The 8,238-nt window shown below is 39.3% G+C and overlaps 1 protein-coding gene across 1 annotated transcript in view; it reads right to left on the reverse strand.

The window, feature by feature from the left end:
- The window catches only part of LOC138008750 (protein DD3-3-like), a 21,270-nt gene extending 16,773 nt beyond the window's left edge, over positions 1 to 4,497 (reverse strand). Inside the window, exon 1 of the mRNA XM_068856054.1 lies at positions 4,370 to 4,497. The gene's annotated coding sequence lies outside the window, so the exon portion shown is untranslated. The remainder of the gene's footprint in view (positions 1 to 4,369) is intronic.
- Positions 4,498 to 8,238: the final 3,741 nt, after the last annotated feature.

Here is an 8,238-nt window from a genome sequence, read left to right on the forward strand (position 1 = left end):
GATTTGAGGGGCCATACCTAACCTGCCTACAAGTCGAAACCTAATGAACCGATTCGGTTTATTTAATTCAGAATTTAAAGTGACAATTTTCACTGAGGTTACAACCTACCTTTGAGACACTTTTCGTGCAATTTACATTTGCACTCGAACTGAGATCGATAATTAATAATCAAGGGATAAATCTAAAAGAAAGCGCGAAGAGGGCTCAATCAAGGAAAAGTCTACGGAGAAGTCGTTAAATTCGATTAATATACTTACTGTTTGAAAAAAAAACCTACAAGGTTCGTTGTGAAAGTTGATAATCTAATTTTAAAGATTATCGTGTGAAAGGAATATGTGATGGATGTTACTAAAAATAATAATAACCCGATATTAGAAAGCTTTTCCAAAAACAAAAGGTAACTAAACTACTAAATTTTAGCACGCGTAGATTTTTTTGATTAAAAGCAAATTAAAAACTTACCCAAACAGTCTCTTGGCTGTGTTTTAAACTGAAACGAGCAATTAAAGGTGAGCTATTGTAGCCTTCCAAATAAACCGTAATATTACTGACATAAAACGGAATGTGAACAACATGGAACTCATACTGTTTTGTAGCTGCAGCCATATTTCTCTTGGCTTTTGTTGCTAGCTTTTGTTTCGCTGTTCTTCACCTTTAGTCGCCAACTTGATCGATATATTACTCATTTAGTTACATATTTTAAAGGACAAGACCTTATTTGAAACTTCCATTACCTTATGAGAACAACAAAATTTGCTCCGCTGTTCAGCAAACGTTGGAAGAAGTTGCAAATGAAAAACCTCAGCGGCCCAATCTTGACCTTTCAATGTTTGAATTTATAGCTGACTTGCAAACGAACAACCTGACTACCACGTTGGAATTTATCCATGCAGACAAGGGAGCTCATTATTGCATTGTCCTAAGGCGTTCCCATTGATTTAAAATTGGGAAGTTTGAGGCATTAAGCATGGGCAAAGGAAATTAAGCCGCCAATTCAGCGAGGGCTGCCGACGCACGTAGCGTTATAATTATTAATTGTCACCTTTTGCGTGGACCAAAAACTGCATGAATAGGTGGTTTTCACGTTACCTCATTATCACCGCCATGTTGGCGGACGAAACAAAAGATCTTTGTTCGTTCACCAGTACATTGCGTGCATCATCTCTGTCTCTAAAGATTAGTTGCAAACGATCTGTGCTTTCATCGCTAGTGGAACTTCAGTGACTCTAAGTTTTAATGACAATTTCTAGGAATCTGACTAAGGACTTAAAAAAGTGTATCAAGCATTAATCAATCCTATTGAGACTAAGCTGCTTCTTGTTAGTGTGCCTATTTGACAACTGCTTCGCCAACTTCCATACTGACCATACTAGCTATATAACGTTTTGGAAAAGAAATTGAGCCGGTTGTTGTGTCAAAGAACCTTGCATGGAATATCTATTGATCAGTCATTAACATATAAAGAGCATATTACCAAGACCATTTGTTGTATGTTTAAATGAATACAAATCAATAATCAACTTCTGCTCTAGGAAATCTCCTTGCTCTACTTCTTGCGGACACGGTGTCTCAGGGGTTCTTTAACGTCATGACGTCCTTCCGTTGCTATCTGAGAACAAGCTAGTTGTGAGACGACAACAAGTCCATGCCTGAAAATTACCTTGAACGTCTCTTGAAAATTGCATGCTAAACGTTTCAGTATGAGTTGTAACAGCACTGAAGCGGAGATGCACGGATAACTCGACCTTCTTGGTTCACTGGGTGCAGTTACCTAACCCAATATTCTTTAGAAATGTGGTCGAAGGGGTGTAACAATTGTAAAAGTGGGCTCCTCTTGCGCATAGTGTCTTATTGGGTGGGGTCAAGCTCTCTTACGTAAGCCTTCGAAGAACGGTCATGATAGATTATTAAGGCGAGTTTAAACGGTTTGGCCAGAGTGTTAAACAGGTCGTTCAAAATTGCCGAAAGTGTAGAAAAATGTTTGTTCAAAGGGTATTGAATCAAATTTAACTGCTTTAAACTTTTATTCCACATCGATTCATCATTTCCATTGTTGTCGAACATTATAGATGGAGTCAAAAGCCCTTGCATAGTCCTTTCAACATTTATATAACACACTGATGCATGCTAACATTAGGCTGTAAAGCTGGACAAGTTTTGTCTCTTGCTCCAAGTTCCTCATAATCAAAGCGTTGGGCTTAAAAAGGGTACTGTTGGAACGCATTCAACCCGTTCAACTTTTAAACGAATGTTGGGTAAAGATAAAAACTGTTTTATAGATATTCCCTACGGGATAAGGCGTGAACCGAAAGGACAAAAAGAGTGGGAAGTCCCACTACACAAGAGAACTTTTTTTTCAAGCTCCATTTTCCCCAGTAAATAAACAAAGTGAGAAGTTAATTTGGTTCAGTCCCTTCGAGCCAAAACCGGACATTGTGGTCAGGCATACTGTCAGCTATCTTATCTTAATGCACCTTTCCATTGTTATGAACGGGTCGTTATTTTCAATAATCAAGTATCGGTACCCATTGAAGTGAAAGACCTTGTCCTTATTGAGGTGGAACAGGAGGTCATTATCAGTTGTGGTCACTGAGCTGGAATAAGAGGTCGTTATGTTGCAATAATGACCTCCTAGCTGTTCCAGTCAGTGACCTTAATAATGACCTTTTGTTCTAACTGGGTGACCACAAGAGTCTGGAGGAAATCATCCAAATTGAATAGCCAGCTAAACTGCAGAATACCTAACCGCTTATTTGCATACAGCTATTTCGAGAAAGTTTGTCAAGAATAAAGTGAACGCGACAATCCCGAAAGGTAATATGGGATATGATCAATACACTGTTGCTAACGACTGTAGCTGTCGAACCTACTTTTGTTACTTTCCTTCAGCACTCGCAAACATATATCAGTGGCCTCCCGTACGATTCTTTTAAATTTCTTTGAAAAACAGTGCCCTTAAAATCACCCACAATACCTTTCAGGATTGTCGCATGCACTTTTTCCTACAACGTTTCTCAAAATAGCTGTATGTACGGCGTGCATTGTTATATGCCTGTCATTTATTTACAACAGTGTGTTTTCACTCAAGTGATCAGTGACCTTGTTTTAATTTCCACCAAAACAAAATGACAGTTCAATTCCCAGAGGATTATTTGGGTACTCATAACCGTCGTGACGTCACGTGAAAACACTCTATTCTTGGTTTGCACCCACGTGACACGGTGGCCATGTTGGATGGCAGTACAATACAATGGGCCATTTCCGAGTTGCTGTTTGTCTCGGTTTCGAAGTGAGTCTTGGTGCTCAAGGGAAGTAAGGGAAATGAGTTTGATTTGCGTAAGAATACGCAACTCATTTCCATTTGAATGGTTGTGCACTAGGACTCGCTTTGAAACGGAGGCATGCAGCAACTCGGAAATGGGCTATTTGTTTTCACAGAATTTGCATAATAATAAAGTGTAGTTCCCAGCGGAGAGAGAGCTTATATTGTTCTTGCCATCCAAAATGCCGGGCCAAAATGTCCGCCGTGACGTTGATGCAAATTAAACCATTTGCCAACATAACTTTTGCTAACATTTGCCAGATTGACTTGAAGATTGCAAACTTGCTCTAGTGGGTTTTAATTAATTGTTAGATCACAATTTCCGAAAGAAACAATCAGAGTAACGCCTCGACTCAAAGGACTTAATATTCTGTGATTTGCACGCCATCAAAATTTTCCACATCGCTAGTGTTATTACCTGACTACCCTTGAACCATTTTAGAAACTCTTACTTGTTGTTTGCAGCTAGAGGAACCCGTCTCCCCTTTTTCTTAAAATTTAATTAATGTAATCAAGTTTCGGATTTACAATTAAAAAAAAGTTTGACAATCAAATCAATCAACCCCTCAATCTGAGGTAGGCTTAATACAGGACACCAGACCCCTTAAAATAAGTCACCTATTATTACATCATAAATAAATCTATAAAATTAATTAAGTAATAAAATTATCTTAAAAGTTACCATGAATGGACTAATGATTAGGTAAAATACAATGTAAAGTTAAAGAAAATCTACATTAAACTTATCATAATAATGGGCTATCAAATTCTTACGGAAGATTGACAAGGTATTTGATTCTCTTATACTAAGAGGTAAATCGTTCCACAGACGACAGATCCGAACATAAAACGAATTCTAAAGACGTCAGTCCTCCTGAAAGGGACATCAAACGTTAAATGATCAACATTTCTAAGCGGTTTAGTTCAAGAGCGAAAAGGTACATCATCGAAAATGTTTAATTTATATATATTCTTAAAACACTTAAAAAAGAAAACTAAATCCTTAATTTCTCTGCGATACTTCAAAGGTAATAAATTTAACTTACTAAGGCGCTCGTACTCAGAATAATCCCTTCCAAGAATGAATCTTGTGGCCCTGCGTTGTACTTGATCAAAATTGTTGATGTTTCGTTTGGTATGAGGTGACCATACCACGCTAGCATATTCAAAGCGCGAGCGAACCCAAGCAATATAAAGTAATTTCGTTGTACCAATATTGTTATGGGACAGATTTTGCACACACAGCTTCGGCTTTTCAACTTTTTTATTCTGGCGTAGAAATTCAGCTCTCTGCCGTTGCCGACAGCCAACTCTCTCTAGCTTTCTCAAAAACTGGCGTTTATATATTTTCTTGCTTAGTTATGATTGGTCAGAGAGCTTGAAAAATTATACAAAACACTCTCAACAACAAAAGCGGAATATCTTGTGGTAAATACTTGCGGTAGATACTTCAGCCTAACTAAATTCGAGTTAATTAAATTGTTAGATTAACTGATGGCAAACGAAACCGAAGTTTCCGCGGTCCTTTATGCTAACCCGTGCAGGCTAACCGCGGGAAAACTAACACTGCAGATAATTACGTTAAGATAACTAACATGGTCTGTATTACAACTTTATAAGAAAGAGCCGCTAAGACGGTCCTCGTGTTTCCAATAACATCGGCGGATATTCGGCTGTCGCCTAAAGCATTTTCTCGTGGGAAAGTTACTTAAATTAACTGAGAGGGACGAGGTTGTTTGCGACACTTAATTTGGTTTGCACGTTTCAATTTCCTTTCTAAGTTCTTAAGTACCGTGCATTACAACACTCTGCATACAATAAAACGATCCTGAAAATATTGCTGAAAATATTATGAAATATGTTTCAACAATATCATTGATGTCCTTGCATGTTCGGTAAAGGACGTTAAGCACTTTTTGAGCTTTCGAGGAAATAACATCAACGTGATTATTCCAGCTAGCTTAAATTGTGGCTAGCCAAAACCCCCAGGTCTTTCTCAACATCGGTGTAACTTAATCCCACCAAGGTAATAGTCCCTACCATCAATTGATCTTACGAGCCACCCTTAAAACCTTTCACTTCTCGGCCTTAAACTCCATACCCCAAATACAAGACCACTGGAATAACTTATTCAAGTCATCCTGCAATTCTTCGCCGTCATCGCGTCCAAGATCAAAATAGTACTATAGTCTTGCTGGAGTGTGAAATTCACAACTTTGGATGGCTTCTGGACCCTTCTGATCGACGCCCAGTATCATCCCTAATTAACTTGTCACCAACACCTTCTTGAGACAATCTCAAGACCGTTGTCACGCGGCTCGCAAGGAATGATTAGTAAAATATCCTAAACTCCAGCCTTAGCCATCATCGTTTTCACCATCCAATGCAACTTGTTGTTGTTGTTGTTTTTGTTCCAACTGGTTTGCCGCCGCGGGCCAGTTGGATTCTTACTGCGCCTTTCAATAACATGCGGACTTTTCAATTCAAAGGTCAACCGACAAATGCTTTTTTTGAATACCTTCAATCAAATGTTCGGCGGCTCTCCCAAGCTTCCGACTACTGTCGAGCGTGCAGTAATCAAATCACGTCGTTGAGCCCAGTTCAGTCAACATAGTCCGAAGCTGGGAGGAGCCGCCGAACATTTGATTGACGGTAGCGAAAAAACGCATTTATCGATTGAGCTTTGAATTTTAGAGTCCGCATGTTATTGAAAGGCGCAGATCGAAAACGGTTGTTGTTGAATGCTCTGTTCTGCTGGAATTGTGTTTCATTGGCCCTGAAAATCCCCCTATGAAGAGTGGTCAATTAGGTATAGTATGTACGTATATGAAGGCGATATGTCTTAACTATCCGTACAACACATCACTCCTGATCACATTTTACGTTAGCGTAGGCTTTACAATTTCGTAAACATAATTTCTATGCTTCAATTCTACTTGGTTTGTTTTACTGACTCCTTCAGAACAAAGTAAATGTTCTCTGCGCTCGTGATCAGTGTGAAGGGAAACCTTGTTACATCTAATTTCCCGTGTTCATCCTCAGGATCCTAAAAGTCTTCGCGATTTTGATGGAAACAAGCCACATGAAATCGCGAAGAACTTTAGGATCCTGAGGAAGTGCTCGAACAAGTTCAAATGCTTGATATTTTTTTTAAAATGTTTTTATTCGGGACCTTAAGCCAAAATTAAACAAACAGAGTGATTCCATCCGGCGCGAAGCTGTTTGCTTAACATTTCTAATAGTTTTCATTCTCTTCACCTCTTATTTGCACTTCATTTTCGCATTCTGTTATTGTTGTTGTTCGTATGTAAATACTTAGCTTTTTACCTTTCATTCCATTGTTTCAGAAATTGTATCTATGCGGAATTTTTTTACATGAAAATGACCGTGGAGCGAACGAAACGTCGTTCTTCTTATTTTTTTATCGCTCGTTTTTTACTAGGAATAGATTAATTAGGCCAAAGATTTGATTTTAAAATGGTTAGCTTTGTCGTGAAGTTTGGTAAACGACCTGTTTGCGGGTGTGTATTGTTCTTTGTAGCCGAGTGATAATACATCATTATCAAATAGTGTTTAAAATATTATTCCTAAGTAGCTAGCGGTGTGGTAGTCAAGTGGTTAGGTGACGAGTTAATCAACATTCTCAGGTTCGAGTCCTATGTCCATATATATACACTTGGGTTGTCTTTCAAAAGAGATATGACCATTTTCCACTCTCCATATCAAGCATTAACGACTTGGTTATACCTCCACGTCTTTATTGTCTCCGTTCTCTAATAATCTCATGTTCCATTTAAGACATAGGGTGCGTTCGATTGGCCCTATTGCGGAATAAGAATACTTAGAGTGATGATTTGAAACGATATGTCTTCGTTTTGAAAGCAACAAGGATAATAAATACGTAAAAACGAAAGATTTCTAAGTTCCTATTGCTATTTCGGAATACGGTCAATCGAACACACCCGTTATATCATTAACTGTTCATAAAACATATCGATGCTCTAAAATTATATTTTCCCCTCATAACTCCGGTTGGGATTTTAGTAGCGGGGACTGGGACTCCAAAGAAAAATTGCCACTTCACATTTCTCTGAAAATAAAATTTCACGATTCATGAATTTTTTTTTTGGCCCCGTCGAACAATCTGTCTTATTACAATGAATTGTATCAGTCATCCAGTTGAACCATATAATAAAACGAAAATAATTCACTTACTGGAAAATTATAGACGAACGATCGACGTTTCGGCCATATCACACGGCGTTCATCAGGAAACTGCCGAGTCAGCTTGGGTCACGCAAGTTTCACGTGATAGCTGACTCGGCACGTCCCGTAACGCACGGTCCCAAGTGTGCGATAGCACGAACCGTAGCCCCCCTGTCTTGTTAAGAGAAGGGCCCTCTACCCATTCCACTCCGGCCGATTGTCAGCAGCATTGGGTTGGTTTACGTACAAACTTAGCGAAGCATGCTGCTTACATCGTTCGTCCGTTAGTAGGCTGTTCTTCGCATCACCTTAAGAACACTCGAGCCTTTGTTTAAAAGATCAGGGAGATCAAACTTGCCACTGAGGAAACAATAACAGCGTATGACGTCTCTGCACTCTTAACTAGTATTCCACCGGATTAAAGCGATCACAGCAATCGACCAAAGCTGGAAAAGGATGAAACCCTTCCTGAACGCACGTGCCTGAGCATAGGGGGAAGTAGTGAGTTGGTGGACCTCTGCCTTACTACGGCATATTTTTCATTCAAAGGGAAATTCTACAAGCAAATTCTCGGCTGCGCCATGGGTTCTCCGATTTCTCCTAGGTCGCCAATCACTGTCGCAGGAGGGTGTTTGAAGATGAGAGCACTGCGTGTTACAATGGCGTTGAGACCCAAGGCTTTGGGCTTCGCTTACGTAGACGACACTTT

The sequence above is a fragment of the Montipora foliosa genome, chromosome 6, assembly GCF_036669935.1.
Source record: "Montipora foliosa isolate CH-2021 chromosome 6, ASM3666993v2, whole genome shotgun sequence".
NCBI lineage: Eukaryota > Metazoa > Cnidaria > Anthozoa > Scleractinia > Acroporidae > Montipora > Montipora foliosa.